This window comes from Lepidochelys kempii, chromosome 3, assembly GCF_965140285.1.
Source record: "Lepidochelys kempii isolate rLepKem1 chromosome 3, rLepKem1.hap1, whole genome shotgun sequence".
Lineage (NCBI taxonomy): Eukaryota > Metazoa > Chordata > Testudines > Cheloniidae > Lepidochelys > Lepidochelys kempii.
The window spans coordinates 4,082,832-4,101,361 of NC_136382.1; the positions used below are offsets into that span (position 1 = coordinate 4,082,832).

At 48.5% G+C, this 18,530-nt stretch overlaps 1 long non-coding RNA gene across 1 annotated transcript in view; it reads right to left on the reverse strand.

The window, feature by feature from the left end:
* Positions 1-10,200: 10,200 nt before the first annotated feature.
* LOC140908093 (uncharacterized) overlaps positions 10,201-18,530 on the reverse strand; it is a 42,543-nt gene continuing 34,213 nt past the window's right edge. Inside the window, exon 4 of the long non-coding RNA XR_012157748.1 lies at positions 10,201-11,838. This is a non-coding gene — a long non-coding RNA (uncharacterized LOC140908093). The remainder of the gene's footprint in view (positions 11,839-18,530) is intronic.

Genomic DNA, 18,530 nt, shown 5'->3' on the forward strand with positions numbered 1-18,530 from the left:
CACTCCAGTAGATACCTAAGGTCCTTGGCGGGGATGTACTTGGGAGGCTAGTCCATGCAACTCCCCCCCGCTATCTTGGCTATGCTGCTATTATTACACGAGCTAATTTTGATCTAAGCTATCAAAGTTGTCTTGGAAAAGCCTATATGAGCTGCAGTCATGCCTCTTGATTCCAGTGTAGATATACCCTTTGGATCCGTCCTTTGTAAACAGACCTGATTATGCCAAGAATACACCAGTCTCATCTCAGCAATGTCTCCTCCTAACAGAAACAACCCTTCAAGACTCTGACTTTTGGCTAATGGCTTGGCCAAAGGAGCAACAATATTTATTAATGATCTGGAACAGGGAGTGAGCAGTGAAAAATGCCAGATGAAACGTGTTATTTAAACTAGTTAAGGCTACAGAAGGCCATGAATTGTTCCAGAAGGACTGAACAGCTCCAGGGCATGGCTGATGAGTTTCAGAGTTGGCAAAAGGTGATGTGCATTGGAAGGAATAAATCTGAACAATTCATACGGATTAATGGGCTCTGAATTACATGTAACCACTCAAAGGAAAGACCGGCTTATCATTAAAGACAGTTCAATGAAAACATCTGCTCAGTGCACGGGGGTGGTTAAAGCAGAGCAAACAAAACATTAGTGTGAATAAAGAACGAGATAGGGAAGAAGACTTAAAACATTCTAAACACAATTATAGACATGAATGAGGAGCCCTCAAGGGAAATGCTGTATTCATTTCTCAAAAAGGACCAAGTAGAAAGTGAGAGGGGGGTCTAGAAACAGGCGCTAGGAAAATGACTGAAGGGCCTGGAGAGAGATCAGAAAAAGTAGGACGGTTTAGCGGACATAAGAAACATGACTGTGATACAGGAACCAACCAATGGGGTTTGGAGTAACGAGGTTCGGGTTTGCATTTACCATAGAACTCCTCTCCACAGAGCAAGCAAAGCAGAAATGTTCAAATGCACAGCATTGAAAAGTGAAATGGGTCTTCGTTCTCACAGGGTTTGAAGGCCGTGTTGAGCCAAACCCCAACAGTGGAGTCACTCCCCTTCTCCAAAGAGCACTTTATGTCTCCGGAATAAATGTTTACATGGTTTCCCCCTCTGAAGAACTGGAATGTTCATAAATGAAAAGGAATCATAGAAGAATCATAGAAGGGTAGGATTGGGAGGAACCTCAGTCGGCTGTCTAGTCCAGGCCTCTGCACTCAAGGCAGGACTACATAATAACTAGAGGAACACAGACCAGTTCAAACTCGAATGAAGGCATGCATTTTTTTTAACAGCAAGGGTAATTAGCCATTGGAACAACTTACCTAGGGCCAGGGTGGATCCTCCATCTCTTGAAGTCTTTGGGCACGTCTACACTCACAAGGCTGCACCGATGCAGCTGCACCGCGGTAATGCTTCCATGAAACTCTCTCCCATCGGCGTAGCGAATCCACCTCCCCGGCAGGCGGTGGCTGTGCTGACGGGAAAAGCAATCCCGCCAACATAGCAGTGTCCACACAGGGGGTTACATGGGTATAACGATGTTGCTCTGGGATGTGAATTTTTCACACCCCTGTGTGACGTATTTATACCAATATAGGTGTGACACGGGACCTCTAAGTCACACCCTGGAACCGCCATATTCACCCCTGCGATAGGATTATGGTATGTTCCGTACAGAGTACACCCTGTGAGGTGTCACTCAAAAAGTCTTGATCTGTTGAACGTTACTATCCTGATGAATTGTGTGTTCTGCCACTCTGTGTGAAGTTATGAAGTGTTGCTATGTGTTTGCGGCTGAAACATGTGGTAAGCGGGAAATACCCAGAGCCAGCTCCCATGCACATTGTAGGGAGAGTGGTCACTTTGGATGAGCTATTACCAGCAGGAGAGTGAGTTTGCGTGTATATGGGGGTGGGGGGTGAGAAAACCTGAATTTGTGCTGGAAATGGCCCACCTTGATTATCATGCACATTGTAGGGAGAGTGGTCACTTTGGATGGGCTATTACCAGCAGGAGAGTGAGTTTATGTGTGTGTGTTTTTGGAGGGGGGTGAGGGGGTGAGAGAACCTGGATTTGTGCAGGAAATGGCCCAACTTGATTATCATGCACATTGTGTAAAGAGTTGTCACCTTGGATGGGCTATTACCAGCAGGAGAGTGAGTTTGTGTGTGGGGGGGGGGGGGCGGAGGGTGAGAAAACCTGGATTTGTGCTGGAAATGGCCCAACTTGATGATCACTTTAGATAAGCTATTACCAGCAGGAGAGTGGGGTGGGAGGAGGTATTGTTTCATATTCTCTGTGTATATATAAAGTCTGCTGCAGTTTCCACGATATGCATCCGATGAAGTGAGCTGTAGCTCACGAAAGCTTATGCTCAAATAAATTGGTTAGTCTCTAAGGTGCCACAAGTCCTCCTTTTCTTTTTGCGAATACAGACTAACAGGGCTGTTACTCTGAAACCTGAAAAGACAGATTTACATCTAGATTGGCCAGAGAGGCGTTGATGGCCCATTAAAGGGAATCCACTCTCCCAATGCCCCCCCCCCCCCCCCCCGAGACTTGGCAGAGGGCACGGACAAGCTGGAGGGGGCCTCACTCCTGTGACTCAGCAAGGATCTTTCTAGCAGCTGGAGGAAAGTATAAAAGAGGGATAGTGATATCATCATTTGGCCTCTCTCCTCCCCCATCTCAACACCTGGAAGACTGTTGGGAAGACAAAGACTTTGGAGTGGGGAGATTGGTCCCAGGCTGAAAAGGGAACTCAGCCTCCGTATTAAGAACTGTAAACTGCCTGGAACATCCAGTGGGGTGAGAAAAGCTGTTGGATTCAAAGCTGCTTAGTCTGTTAAAGTTAGAATTTAGACTGCGATTCTATTTTTATTTCTTATGTACCCAACTTTGACCTCTGTGCCTAACACCTATAATCACTTAAAATCTCTTTCTGTAATTAGTACTCTTAGTTTAATGTTTTATCCTTACCTATGAGTTTGTCTAAAGTGCTTGGGGAAATTGGCCAGATTACAAAGGCTGGTGCATTTCCACTTTCCTTTGCCGAAGTGGCGAACTAATTAATGAGCTTGCACTGTTCAAGAGAAGGCCATGAGCAGGGTAAGACAGGACATCACTGGGGTGCAAGGCTTGGGGAGATTTGCTGGTGTCTCTCTCTGTATAATTCATGAGCGGCTTAAGAGCATTCATGCAATTTCGCTGGGTGTGTCCCTGCCTGTTGCCTGCGGGATCACAGCACCCGGATGGGGTTTTGCTGTTTGTCACTAGGACAGCAGTGAGAGAGACAAACCAGGCTGACGTGCTTAAGGGGACTCAGCGGTCTCACAGTCTAGGTTGTACTCTGAGGATCCCATCAGAATAGGTCTGTAGTGTAGCCTGGACCTTTAAATCTCTTTCTAAAGATATGCTGTAGCTCCACGAGAAGTTCTGGGCTTGACACTGAATGAATGGCTGAGGTTCTCTGGCCTGTGTCCTGCAGGAGGTCAGACTCCATCAGGGGTTCTCCAACTTTTGTACTGGTGACCCCTTTCACACAGCAAGCCTCTGAGTGTGACCCCCCCCTTATAAATTAAATATACAAAAAAGTGTTTTTAAACAGCATTATAAATGCTGGATGCAAAGTGGGGTTTGGGGTGGAGGCTGACAGCTAGAACCTTGTAACCCTCGGAGGGGTCTGGACCCCCAGTTTGAGAACCCTGGACTGGATGATCGCAGTATTGATTATGCCTGTTCTTTGGACAGACACATGTAATAGAGGGAAAGGGAGGGGGGAAGCAAAGAAACAATGAGACAATGAAGAGCGCGGTTCGCAGCAAACCAGCTGAGGTCGGAACGGTCGCTGAGGTCGGAAATTTAGTGGAGTTTGCCAGCCTCAGCCCTGCTCTCGCGCGCTCTCATGCTCAGCAATGGCATTGCCCTTTGAACTAGTTGCCCCTAGGATTGTCCTGGAGTCTCCAGAAATTAAAGATTAACCTTTAATGAAAGATTATGTCATGTGATGACACCTCCAGGAAGGCGACCAGCCAAAATTGGCAACCCCATTTCCCCCTCATGGGTGGCGGGTAGAAAGCCTCCCCTGCCACTGCCATCGGATGCAGGTTTGGCCGGGGAAGTTTTTGCTTTTTATTATGTCCCATGCAGGTTCCGGGGCAGCAGAGGAGGTGGCATGTGCTATTCAGCTTCCTGGGTTCCTCAGTCATCGCCCTGGACTCCAGAGCTCGCATTGTTCAAGAGGTGAGGAGCCCAGGAAGGTGAGTAACGCATACCGCCCCTTCCGCCGCCCTGGAACCTGCATGGGGCATAGCACAAGCTCCGGTTCTTCTTCAGGAAGAGACGCTGTCGCGGTGCGACTTTTCCCAGGTGCCTTGGGAGCTGGAGAAGGGAGGGGAGGGGAGGTGCGGCACAGCTGCGGCTAGCCCCGGGGTCCTTCGGGCAAGTGTGGGGCGGTTCGGGGCTCCTCCTGGCAGGTGGGGGGGGGAGGTTTGGCCAGTGCTCCTCCAGGCAGGGGCGGGGGGGCTCAGTGCCCTGGGCTTTGGCCAGCCTGGGGCTCCTCCAGGTGGGGAGGGAAACTCATTGCTCCAGTCACCACGGGGGGGCATGGGAGGTCTCAGGGCTCTGGCTGCAAGAGCAGTGAGGGGCTCCAGCCCGGGGGCAAAAGGAAGGCACGGACAGAAGGGGCAGAGCCAGGGGCTAGCTTCCTCAAAGGGGGGCTCCACCTGGTGCCCGTGTTCCCCCCTCCTGCAATTTGTGCTTGTTTTTTTATTAGCAATGTTATATGTCATGACTGTCCCCTCTTACCCACTTCATTTCACCAGGCGTTTGCCGATCAGGCACCCTTAGCCCAGCAGTGCTTCTCGCAGCGAGACCTCACCATTCATGGCCACAAAGCCAAACGTGGTTTTATTTTAGCTACCATTGTAGGCTGATCTTTCCCTTGAAGGGTTACATCTGCCCCAGATGGAAGCAATTGAAGCTAATGGGGCTACTCGTGGTGGCAAGCGCTGCATCTGACAATCCGTGTTTGCAGGGTTGGGTCATCAGCATTAGCAACAGAGAGAGGCAGGGTGATTTTGTGGGTACAGCACTGGGCAGAAATGTGGGTGTGATTCTTGGCTGGACCGTTGACTTTTCAGATGACCCTGGGCAATTCATTTTATCTTCTGGTGCCTTAGATCTATGTGGAGAACTGGAGCTAAGGATACTAGGGACCGCAAGGGTCATCCAGGCTAAGCCCCTTCAAAGATGCAGGATACTTCCTCTCTCCCACGTGTTTCTGTTTAGATAATAAGCTCTTCAGGGCAAAAAATGCCATATCCTGGATCTGTACGGCACCTAGCACAAGGAGACACTGATCTCTGCTGGGAGGCCAGCCTCAGACAAATAATGCAGAATAAAGAGAACCATATTGTCAAACATCAGAAACAAAAACCAGGTGAAAGCTGACACGCAGAGGCAGAAGCCTGTCTGTTCTCTGTGCAACTCTATAAAAAGCATTTTCCTACAAAGGAGAATAATTGGTCATTTCTTGACAGAGCTATCTGCATAAATCACACAGGCTGAGACATGCTAGAGCACTCGACGTGTCTGGTGGAGAACGCCACTTCTCCATTACGCACACGTGCATGGGTGCTTCTCGATTGTCTTTGCAGCCAGGGTAATGCCTGCAGCGGCAGCCTCGTGAACGGCTTACACTGAGTTTTTACCAAATACAAAATGTTCATCGGAAATGATCCATTAAGGACACTGGGCAAGACGACCCTTGTCTCTCATGTGCTCTGAGCAGAGGCCACGGCATCCGTAAGAAAGGCAGGAAACATGGACCCTGACATTTCCAGCACCCGAAGTGAGTTTGGTTTGTTCCAGGGAGAGTTTTGTGCCCGCCTGGCTGCTCAGGGATCTGCTGAGCCAGACAGAACAAATCCTTCATGAAATGTCCCTTTTGCTATCACTGGAATTAGAAAGGACTGAGTCATCTGGCGTGACGCAAAGAGACGATCTGGAGTTGTTTAGTGATTGTAGCCTGAGCAAAAAAGACGCAGTATGGCGGGGACCTGTCTATACCTCAGAGGTCCCTTTAAAAGGCAGGTAAGCACATATTACCTAGGCGACTCACCCCTATAGTGACCGGTCTGCATAAGAGGATATAAGCCTACTACGGAGGAGTTGTTCCTGTCGTTCAGTCCCTGAAGACTCATGCTGAGGGCTAGTTCTGAACACACAACTCTGTAGTAGCTAAAGTCGGTTAATATTCCTCCCCTAGCCAGAGGGGGAGGCTAGCAAAAGCAAAGGAAACCAGCGGCTCCCAGGCTCACTGTGCAGAAGAATCCTTGCTTTGCACTCCCCTGATGACTCCTCCCCAGTTAACGCACGTGGCTGACTGGTAGCCACATGGCTACTGCTTGCCAGCCCCTGGCTACATTCTGCAAACTGCCTGAAGTAGGGGTCACAGAGTGTGCAGGGCAGTTAATGGGGTTCAAGCAGCGTTAACCCGCCATCACTTTTACACAGCTCTTGCTGGGTGGTTTTTCTCCCCTCCATGCTGTGCTGTGGGAAGCCAGGGATTGCAATATACAAAATGGACAATATCCCTGTAAATGTTCTGCTCTCAGACAGGAAAACGATTAGCTCTGAGCTGCACACTTCTGCAGGCAGGTTGGGGGGACCTGGGTATTTCAGCCAGTGTAAAAACCCAGAGAGAGAAGTCAGGAGTCTGTCTTGTACCCATCAGAGAGGGGGTCACATGGCACACCAGAAAGAAAAAGCCAAGTCCTAAACAGCAGCCAAAGGAATCTACCCAGTGAGAGGACAGATGTGCTGAGTCGGAGGAATATTCCGGCCTCAGGCTGATAAATATTCTGGAGACCAGGAAACCGACACTTTCTCTCTGACTCCAGAGCCCTGCTCAGAGTCACTTCTGCTGGAGAAATGACCCCCGTCAAGCAGTAATACAATAGAACTGATGATGTTTGGCAGAAGGAGAGGTGGGGTGGTGCCAGGGATCACTTCAGGTTCAGCTCCCCATTCTGCCACTGACACCCTGGGTGCCCTTTGGCATGTTCCTTAGGATCTGTTTTCACTGCAGTTAGTCTGGCCTTTGACCTGGGAATTTCCTTTAACTCCCTCCCATCCACACACAAAACCCTCTGGCCTGAGTTTAGTGGGGCATTCAACCCAGGCTAGCTGGCCTGGCCCAGGGTGGCTAAGCCAGGTTCTGCTTTCATTGCGTCTGGTAACTAGGGTTGCCAATTTTGGTTGGATCTATTCCTGGAGATTTCATCACATGACATAATCTTTAATTAAAGATCAATCTTTAATTCCTGGAGATTCCAGGACTATCCTGGAGGGTTGGCAATGGTGTGTAAGCCACCCACTTTGCAATGAGGACAGGAAAAATCCCACTCCTTCCCCCGTGCCCAGAGGGACCAGCAAGTTCTCCCACAACGAATCGGAGCAGCACAAAGAACCACAGGACCTTGCCCCAGGGGTCCTACCGGCACGCACAGGGGAGCGCAGTGCCAGTGAGGATGCAGTAATTGGGGTAGGGCTTTGCAGTGTGTCTGTTCAGCCCCAGGCTAGGCTAAGCCGGGTGCCCGGCCCTGGGCTCACTCTGCAGTGAAGCCTCTTGGTGCCTCAGTTCCCCATCTGTACAATGGGATAGTGTTATTGCACTACCTCCTGAGGGGCTGTGAGAATAATGACGGTGAAGGGTGTGAGGGGCTGAGGTACTATGGTAACCGGGGCCAGACAAGTCCCGAGTCTGGGGTAACAGGATGGTTTGAGGGCTACAGCCGTGGAGCCAGCCAACCTAGTTACTAAGGAGGTAGCACACCTGAGCAGGGAGTGGCTCATTCCCCCGCAAAGAGCAGCAGGGAGGGACTCCAGAGGAAGAGCAGAGCAGAGACGGAGCAGAAAGCTACCAGAGCCCCAGGGGGCTGAAGATGGCCAAGGACAGAAGGCATCACATAAGGATCTGAGGGTGCAGGTCTAGAACCCAGGGCTGCAGGGGCCCTGGGTCTCAGACTCCCTCATACCACCAAGAGAGACAGACAGAGCAGCACCCCTCCAGCCCCAGAAGATTGGGCCCCACACGACGTCCCATCAGAACGCCCCAGGCTGGCGGGAGCCTGAGTGGCTCACACCCACAACCCAAGTCTGCAGGGTGGGCTGTGCGAGCCACCCCACAGACGGTGGTGTGCCCCACATCGGACCCCATTCTTAGCCTGTCTCCTGTGATCTGCATTCAACCCCTGGTCCCAGATCCTGCTCTGCCCTGCTCCTGGTTTCTGCCTCACTCCTGTGTGCTTGCCCTCAGTTCCTGCCTCATGCCTGATCCCCACCTCCTCTCTGACTCCTGCACCTACGCTCTGCCCTGACCACTAGCTACCAGTCCCGGCTCATCCTCTGGCTTCCGACTCCAACTCGACTCCCGGTTCTGACCCTCGGCTTGACACCTGGCTCGGACCACTAGCCCTGACCGACTCTGCCCCACTTCTTACCACTCCGCAGTAGCAGAAAGACACTCAGCCAGCTAGGGCTGAGAGTGGCCTGGCAAGGCAGGGAAGAGCTACAGAGAGCAGACTCCGGGGAGAAGAGAAGCCCCGGGACTAAGTTTTGTTTTGTGTCTTCGGTCAATAAATTAGACCCTTGGGAAAGGGGGCCTTATTGGACAAAGAAACCTGTGTGGAATTTATTTAAGAAGCCCCTTAAAGGCAGAAACTGAGGTGGGCGGCCTGTAGCACAACCTCAGGCCACGAGGAGGTGTGCAGGTGAAGACCAACCTGAGGACAGCTAGAAAGAGAGACCGTGGGCTTGTCTAGACTTGAAGCTTTCCACTGACTCTGCCGAGGAGAGGGGTTCTCCCCTCAGCATGGATTATCCGCCTCCCAGATAGGTGATAGGTCGGCCAAGGAAATAATTCTTCTGTTGACCTCGCGCTGTCTACACCGGGGGTTAGGTCAGCCTAGCTATGTGTTTCAGGGGTGTGGATCCCTGAGAGATGTAACTACGCTGATGTAAGTTTTCAGGGTAGACCAGCCCCAAGACACGCTAATTCCTGCTGCTTCCAAGAGAGAAATGGTAAGGCTCAAGTCAAGTGACAAAGCATGTCCCCGGAGCTGTAAGATATCTCGGGCTTGATCCAAAACCCAGTGAGGTCAATGGAGTCTTTCCGAGGAGTACATTGGACTTTGGATCAGGTCTCTAGTGAAAGAGGAGCGGAGACAGTAATAGGAAGGAGGAAAGATCTCTCAGCCAACACTGGACTGGCCATGAAGCAAACTATCACGGATGGCTGGTCTACACTGGGGTCTTACAGTGGCATAGCTCTGTCTTTCAGGGGCTTGGGAGATGTAGCTAGGCCGACCTAACCCCTGGTGTAGACAGTGCTAGGTCAAAGAATGAATTCTTCCATTGCCTTAGCGACCGCCTCTCGGGGACACGGACTGCCGACACCTACAGGGAAACCCCTCCCGTGGGCATCGGTTGTGTCTACACTGAAGCGCTACAGTGGCGTGGTTACAGCCTTTTAAGGGCAGACAAGCTCTAAGGTCTGCACCAGGATCACGGAATAGATGCAGCTAGCAACGGAGAATCCAGGGACAGACACCAAGGACACAAGCTGACATTAAATTTCATCTCTGAAAGAGCTTGTGATCCAGATAACCATAATCACCGTTCCTACAGAGAGTAGAGTTTTTCTGACACTGTGTGGGGATACCAAAGACATTTTCTGAGGCATATGTTGCATTGCAAACACCTGTACACCTTGGTTTTGAGGGAAACTTTGCATTCATAGTCTCAAGGAAATGGCTTGGTAATTGAAACACGAGGACTGTGTGAAATAGTCACAAAAGGCCTTGCTGAATTTTTTGCCCTTTGCACAAAAGAGCCCCAAACAGCCAAAAAACACCCTCATCCCAAACGACACATTGTGGAAAGTCAGTCAAAAAGAGGATCTTTTTTGGGTGGGGATGGTATAATTTGCATCCCATAGTCACCTTTTCAACAAAACCCTTAACTTCCTAAAAGTAAATGCATTGACTTTCTAAATAAAGAACCTTTGCATACGTTGGGCTCTACTAACGGACGAAGTTGTCAAGGAAAGAAATGCTGGTGAATAACAAACAGTGAAAATATGTCAGACGATTAATTTTGCTCCACTTATGAATGTTCAGCAAAAAACGATTTAATTAACAAAAATCTAGCTAGCAAACGTGTGCTCTATTTTGTGGTAAACGCTCCAGGTGTTGGAGGAAATAATACATCAAAAATAGCATTACCAGTTTCCGAGTCATTGACAATTTGGAAAATGATCTTGAATGCGTATGGGTCAGCGTCCTAACAGATAAAGCACAAGCTTGGGTATTCGTTGGTGTCTGCTTCAGGTCACCAAATCACACTGGGGAACAGGATGGCAGGTGCATGAGCAGCTGGTTATAACACAATGTGTAGGGAACAAAAATCTGCATGGGGACTTCAGTCTAAGCGACAGATGCTGCAGGTCTCATGATGCAGGTACTAAGTCATCCTCGAAATTTCTTAATATTACAGCTGACAAATTCCTAATTCAAACAGTGTTACAGCCAACACAGAGGAATGCTATATTTGACCTCAACTTGACAGATAAAAAGGAACTGATCAAAGAACTAAAAGTTAATGGTCGCCTCAGTACAAGTGACCCTGATTTGGTCGCATTTATAATGTACAAACTGAATAAAGTCCAACCCAGTAATATATAGACCTGCTGCTTTAAGAGGGCCAATTTCATAAAGCCTAAAACACTTATGAGCCAAATCAGCTGGGAGGAAGAATTTAATCAGAAAACTGTGAATGATAATTGGGAATTGTTTAAGAACATTTGACTAGATGTCCAAAAAGTCACAGTCCCACATCGAGGAAGAAGGCTGTAATGGGTAAAAGACAGACCTGGTTTTAGAGGAGAAATGAAAGCAGCTATAAAAAAAAACATAGTGTAGAACAGGTGTGGCCAAACTGCGGCTCGTGAGCTGCATGGACTTTTTATAGTTAAAGTGCGGCTCGCTGAGCCCCCCACACTTCCCCCCATTCTCCACCTATCAGACTGGGGCAGCGGAAGCTCAGGGCTTTTGCCCTGCAGAAGGGTGGTGGGCTTAGGGGCTTTTTTGGGGGGGTGTGTCTCAGGGCTTCATGGCAGGCACCTATTGGGGCTCAAGGCTTCAGCAGGAATGGGGCTGAAGCCTGGAGCCCCAGCAGGTGTGCCCCACAGGGCTGAAGCCCCAAGCCCTGGCAGGTGCACCTGGCTCTCAAACTTCTGAAGATTATCATATGTGTCTTGGAGGGTCAGTAAGTTTGGCCACCCCTGGTATAGAACAAATGGAAGAAAAGGGAAGTTGATAGTAACGGATATAAATCAGAAGCTAGGAATTATAGAAAATTGAAAAGGGAAGCAAAGGGACACATGGAGAGTTCGATGGCCAGCAGAGTTAAAAACAACAAGAAGTTTAAATATATGAGGAACAAAAAGAACCCTGTCAATGGTACTGATCCATTACTCGGTGGAAGTGGTAGGACTATCAATAATACTTCAAAAAAGGCAGAAAAGTCCAGGACATATTTCTGTTCTGTATATGGAAAAAGAACAGATGATGTAGTCATGTCATCTGATAACACTCGTTCCAGTCTACTAGTATCTTGACGGGGTGTTAAACCGAAGCTACTAAAGGTAGAAATTTTTAAATCATCAGGTCCAGATAATTTGCCTCCAAGAGTTTTCAAAGAGCTGGCTGAAACGCTCACAGACCATTGATGTTGATTTTCATTAAGTCTTGGAACACCAGGGAAGTTTCAGAAGACTGGAAGAAAAGGTAATATAGTTAATATAATACAAAGGTAATATACAATAATACAAAGGTAATATAGTTAATGCCAATCACCATGGGTTTATAGAACATATATATTGTCAAACAGCTCAATTATTTTTTATGAGATTACAAGCTTGGTTGATAATGGTAGCAGTGCTGACGTCATAGACATAGACTTCGGTAAGGCATTGGACTTGGTACCACACAACATTTTGATTAAAAAACTAGCACAATACAAAACTAACACGGCACGCCATTAAATGGACTTAAAATTGACTGATAGGTCTCAACATGTAATTGTAAAACAGGGAATCATCACCGAGCGTGTGTGTTTCTAGTGGGGACCTGCAGAGTTTGGTCCTCGGCCCTACGCTACGTAACATTTTTATCCATGATCCCCAAAGAAAACAAAATCATCACTGAGAAGGTTTGCAGAGGACACAAAGATAGGGGGAGTGGTAAATAATGGAGAAAACAGGTCACTGATACAGAGCAATCTGGATTGGTGCAAGCAAACAATGCGTGTTTTAATACGGCTATATGTAAACGTATACATCTAGGAACAAAGACTGCAGGCCATACCTACACAACAGGGGACTCTAACCTGGGAAGCAGTGACTTTGGAAAAAGATGTGGAGGGCCTTGTGGATAGGCATCTGAACGTGAGCTCCCAGGGCAATGCTGTCATCAAAAGGGCTAATGCCATCCCTCGATGCATTAACAGGGGAATCTTGAATAGGAGGAGAGAGGTTATTTTACCTCTGAATTTGGCACTGCCTGTTGGAATTCTGCATCCTCTTCTGGTGTCCACTATTCAAGAAGGATGTAGATAAATTGGAGAAGGTTTAGAGAGGAGCCACGAGAATGATTAAGGGATTAGAAACCTGCCTTATAGTGAGACATGCAAGGAGCTTGATCTATTTAGTGTAACAAAGAAGGTTAAAGGGGTGACTTGATCACAGTCTGTAAGTATCCACTGGGGAACAAATATTTAATAATGGGCTCTTCAGTCTAGGGCATAAATTAACAGTGAGGGTAATGAACCACTGGAACAAAACACTAGAGATCATGGTGGATTCTCCATCACAGGCCATTTTTAAATCAAGACTGGGTGTTTCTCTAAGAGACCTGCTCTAGAAAGTATTTTAGGGAAATTCTTTGGCCTGTGCAATACAGGGGGTCCACCTAGATGATCACTGTGGTCCCTGTATGCCATGGAATCTATATCCCAGAGCACAGCCTTGCAAAATCAAAATGTACTCGCCCAGACACAAAACCTGTTTGCCCACCTTTACTGTCATGATGGCACCAAAGAGTTATTTTCACAGCTGGCTGAATTTTCCAGCCTTTTGAGTGTAATGATTTTTTTGTATTGAAAAATAAAAACTTTGTATTGGAGCCCCCCCTGAAAACCTTTGTCAACGTTTCTTCAGTTTTTCACCTGGCTGAATTTTTTTGACAATCAAAATGTTTCTTATAAAACATCCACTCCAGGTGCTGGCAGAGCAAAGTTGTTCCTCAGACTCGATGAATACACACAGCTACTGTGTGCAGCCCTCCAGGCAAATGACTTTAATTAAACATGTAAAAATAAAACATACGGCAAGTATGCAACTGTGTATCTAAATACGTTTAATTCTTGGATTTTAATCAAACCCACCCAAGCAGTCATTTGATTCTTTAAGTACAACTCACTCCGTTTTTTGTTTTTTGGTTTTTTTTACTCTCTATTCTCTGGGAAAGAGGAAAGTATTTCCTATGCCACGGACACAGGTGGGCAGTAAAGACACTCGTGTCTATATAATTAAGCATGATTGGGGTTGGGAATTCAAGATGGGTCCTTGTGATCCTGGAAGTACATCTGAATGGGTCCTAGCAAAAGTGTATTTTGTGACATACTGATTTGGCAACGTGAAAGTTGCTCACTGGTTGTATTACAAAGGATATAATTTTGTTAGCATTAAAAGACCCGAAGAATACAGCATCAGCCTTGAAACAAAGAAACCACAGCAGTAATTTTAAGTAGTGCTTAGATACTCCCACCGGGGATACTATAGACAATTCCAGATGGACCTGCCGTAAACTCCTGGCTAGCTCAGCTGTGGGGATTGAACCCAGAACCTTTAGTGCTAAATGCATAAGCCACCAATGCTTGAGCTAGAGAACGCCTTCCAGTCAGATTTTAATGCCAGAAGGGACCATTACGCTTGTCACATCTTACCTCCTGTATAACACAGACCAGAGAGACTCACCCAATCATTTTTGTATCAAGCCCATAACTTCTACTTGAGCCAGAGTGTACCGTTTAGAAAGCCATCCAGCCTTGCTAGAGAGACTCCAAGCGATGGAGAATCTGCTGCTGCCCTGTTCCAATGCTTAATTACTCTCGCTGATGAAAATTTGCACTTTTTTCTCTCGTCTGAATTTGTCTAGTTTCAGCTTCCAGAACTGGATCTTGTTATGCCTTTTTTGGTAGATGGCAGAGCTACCTAGAGTCAGAAATCTCTTTCCCATGCAGGTACTTGCAGACTGGGAAAAATAATCCCCTGTTCACCCTCTCTTGGGTAAACTAACCATATAGAGCTTCTTAAGTCTCTCACTATGAAGCATGATTTCCAGACTGCAGCTCATTCTTTGGCTGTTTCCTGAACCCTTTCCAATTTCTCAAAATCCTGGTTGAAGTGTGGACACCAGAACTGGATGCAGTGTTCCTGAACCTGGTCTTACTAAGTCTTGAAACAGAGAGAATACCGCCTCCCCACTCCCGCTTGGAATTCCCCTGCTTGTACAAGAGGAAATTCAGTCTCTCATTTAAAATATCTAGAGGCGTTTAGCTTCTAGACTCAACCACAATTTAAACCCTGTTCAGTTAGTGCAGAAGAGTCATTAACAGAGCCCTGCATGGATACAAAATTTGTATCTGCATCCGAGCCGCGACCTGCAAAACCTGTCCGCGGATGCAGAGATCTGCGGCTATAAAGTGGGCATCTGCAGATTTGCAGGGCTCTACAAGTTGCCGCGCAGCAGGGGACGCAGAGCTGTCCGAAGCCCCTGACCCCCAACCACTCCCCACTTCTCCCCAGAGACCTCCTGACCCGCCACCCGCTCCGCCCCCACCATACCATCTTCCCCGCTCCGGCCAGGGAGGCTACGATCCTGGGCCCTCCCATGCAGCACTGCCCTCCCGTTGGGGGTCTTTGACACTCCTACGCAGCCGCGGCGGCTCTGACACCCACAGTGCCCATCCTTGTTGCCTGGGAGTCTAAAGTACGACGACACCTCTTTCAAAATGGCGCTTGGCTCACTGCACAGCAGCACATGGCCGAGCTACCTTCCGGGAACTGTAGTTTACCTCCTCCGTCCGGGCCATGCGAGCTGGGGACTACGCCTCCCAGAATGCCCAGCGGGGTTGTGCCCCACATCACAGCATGATTGAGAGAGCCGAGCTGCGGCCTGAGGGCCGGGTGACTCTGTGCGGCAGAGCCCTGCGTGGATGCAAACTCTGAATCTGCGTCCGAGCTGCAAACATGGCCCGTGGCTATAAAGCGGATAGCCACAGATTTGCAGGGCTCTTGGAGGAGGAGCAGACGGAAGTGTCTTTACGCGGTCCAGTCATTAGAAGGAGACAAAGATCCACACTGCTATTAATATGGGTTACAGAGAAACAAGATGATGGAGAAGTTGAGATGAGCATAAGAACACTGCCCACATACGCTTTACTAACTACCCGCGACCGACCATGATGGAAAAAAACAAAGCTATTTTCCACATACTTCCAAATGCTGGAAACATAGGGCTATCTTCCAATCTCGTTTACACTGGTGAAATTCCATTGATGTTAACCCTGATTAGCATTAGCACTAAACAGCCCCCCCCTCTGCCCCCTCCCAGGAAGCCCCCCCATAGTTAAGGAAGAGTCACAAAGGTATCATGTCCTAAAAGGTGCCAGACCCTCCAAAGCCAAGAATCCTCCATTTCAGCCCTGGAATGATGGAAAGGGGGCACCGGTGACTGGAATCGGGAGCGGGGGGGGGAGCTCTACTCTGAGGGGTCCAGGGCTGGAGAAGGAGGCCGTCTCTGAGATAGCCAGAAGGCTGTGCACTCCCCCAGTGCAGAAGGTGAAGGCTGCCGGAGAAGAGAAAGCAGCAGCAAAAGTATTGACCCACGTCTGCACTGGCGAGTCCAGCCCCCAGCCTAGCTCATGTAGACAAGATGAGCCATGATTTGCACTGCTGGAACTGGCTCCTGCTGGAAACAGGCACCTTGTCTACACTAGGAAGTGGCACAATTGGAATCAGGGCAAGTCTTCATAGCAGACGAGGTCCAAGACTTAAGCGTGTGGCCTGGGTGGCAAACTGGAGAAGGGGGCTTCAGCCCTGAGCATTTCCACTCTGTCTGTGTCTCTGCCCTGTTTCTAGAGCGCTCAGTGCTGTTGCAGCAAAGTTGCTGGGTGGGTCAAAATGGTTACTGTCCCCCCAGCGCATTCTAGTTTTTCTAATTAGTATAAATCCATGTAATTAGGACATGTACATTAGCAACCGTAATTGCTAGACAATTAGAGCAATGTCCTAGCCCGGCTGAAAGTTTAGCTAGTTGTTACCACTGGGTGGCGTGTCCAGGGGAAAGAAGAAATAATCTATTCCTAGTCCAATTGTCCGCCTGGGAGCCCAGCTCAGACGCCAAGGTACCAGCCTCCCTCATGCACTGGGGCTCAAAATGAACAGCTGCTTTCCCCTCCCAGCCCCTCGCGCTGTCTATGCCACGGAGAGACCGTAATGAAAGGAGATGGTGATTACAGTGATCTGGACGTATTGTGCCCAGCACCTTGGGAAAGGAGCAGGCTGCTGATAATGGAGGTGTCTAATTACACAGTGGGGGAGGTGGGGGGGGATCACTAGCAGCTGTTGGACAAAACTTCACACACACACACACGCTTGGCATACGATGTACAAACTCCAGTGCTCTGCCCCCGACCTGGACGCATTGTCGGGCTTACCCGGGCTCTGCACAGCTCTGATGGATGACAGCAAATGTGGGAAAGTGACGGTAACAGTCAGAGCCAAGATTGAAGCAGGTCAATTTGAGCTGGCCAGAAAAACCCAGGAATGTTTTCAAATGGCCTCCGCTGATAAAATAACGGGGGTGCTGCTGTTCCTCCACACGGTCCATCGTCTACAGCCAAGCTCTGCGGTACAACCGCATTTGCTCCAACCCCTCAGACAGAGACCAACACCTACTAGATCTTCACCAAGCAGTCTCAGAACTACGATGCCCACACGAGGAAATAAGGAAACAGATCAACAGAGCCAGACGTGTACCCAGAAGCCTCCTGCTGCGAGACAAGCCCAAGAAAGAAACCAACAGAACTCCACTGGCCATCACATACAGTCCTCAGCTAAAACCTCTCCAACGCATCATCCGTGACGTACAACCCGTCCTGGACAAAGATCCCTCACTTTCACAGGCCTTGGGAGGCAGGCCAGTCCTCGCCCATGGACAGCCTGCCAACCTAAAGCATTTTCTCACCAGCAACTACACACCGCACCATAGTAACTCTAACTCGGGAACCAATCCATACCACAAACCTCGATGCCAGCTCTGCCCACATATCTACCCCAGCCACACCATCACAGGACCTAAGCAGATCAGCCACACCATCACCGGTTCATTATCCTGCATGTCCACCAATATAATCTACGCCATCATGTGCCAGCAGAGCCCCTCTGCTATGTACATCGGCCAAACTGGACGGTCCCTTCGTAAAAGGATAAATGGACACAAATCAGATATTAGGAATGGCAATATACAAAAACCTGCAGGGAAACACTTCAACCTCCCTGGACACATAATAGCAGATTTAAAGGTAGCCATCCTGCAGCAAAATGACTTCAGGACCAGACATCAAAGAGAAACTGCTGAGCTTCAGAGTAGCAGCCGTGTTAGTCTGTATCCGCAAAAAGAAAAGGAGGATTTGTGGCACCTTAGAGACTAACAAATTCATTTGAGCATAAGCTTTTGTGAGCTACAGCTCACTTCATCGGATGCTCACGAAAGCTTGTGCTCAAATAAATTTGTTAGTCTCTAAGGTGCCACAAGTCCTCCTGTTCTTTTTTCTGAGCTTCAGTTTATTTGCAAATTTGACCCCATCAGCTCAGGATTAAACAAAGACTGTGACTGGCTCGCCAACTACACAAGCTGTTTCTCCTCCCTTGGTGTTCACACCTCCACGGCTAGAAGAGGGCCTCAACCTCCCTGATTGAACTAACCTCGTTATCCCGAGCCTGATTCTTGCCTGCATATTTATACCTGCCTCTGGAAATTTCCACTGCAGGCATCCGACGAAGTGGGTATTCACCCACGAAAGCGCACGCTCCAATACGTCTGTTAGTCTATAAGGTACCACAGGACCTTTGCCATTGTTCCTTTTGCCGCTCTCTAACTTCCCCAAAGCTGGCAACATTTTGAAGAGTTACAGAGCAGGAGAAGGAAAAGAAAAAAAGGGGGAGACACCCCAATACTGGACATGATTCTATTGAATTTAGTGGCAAGAAAGTGGGGGGAAAAATCAAGTTTTGGACTTTAAAATATTTTGCAGTTGTTGAAAAGCAAAGTCAAGCCTTTGATTCTGAACAAATACTGTTCCACTTCGTCATTTCCTGTCAAAGAGTTCAAAAGTGACAGCT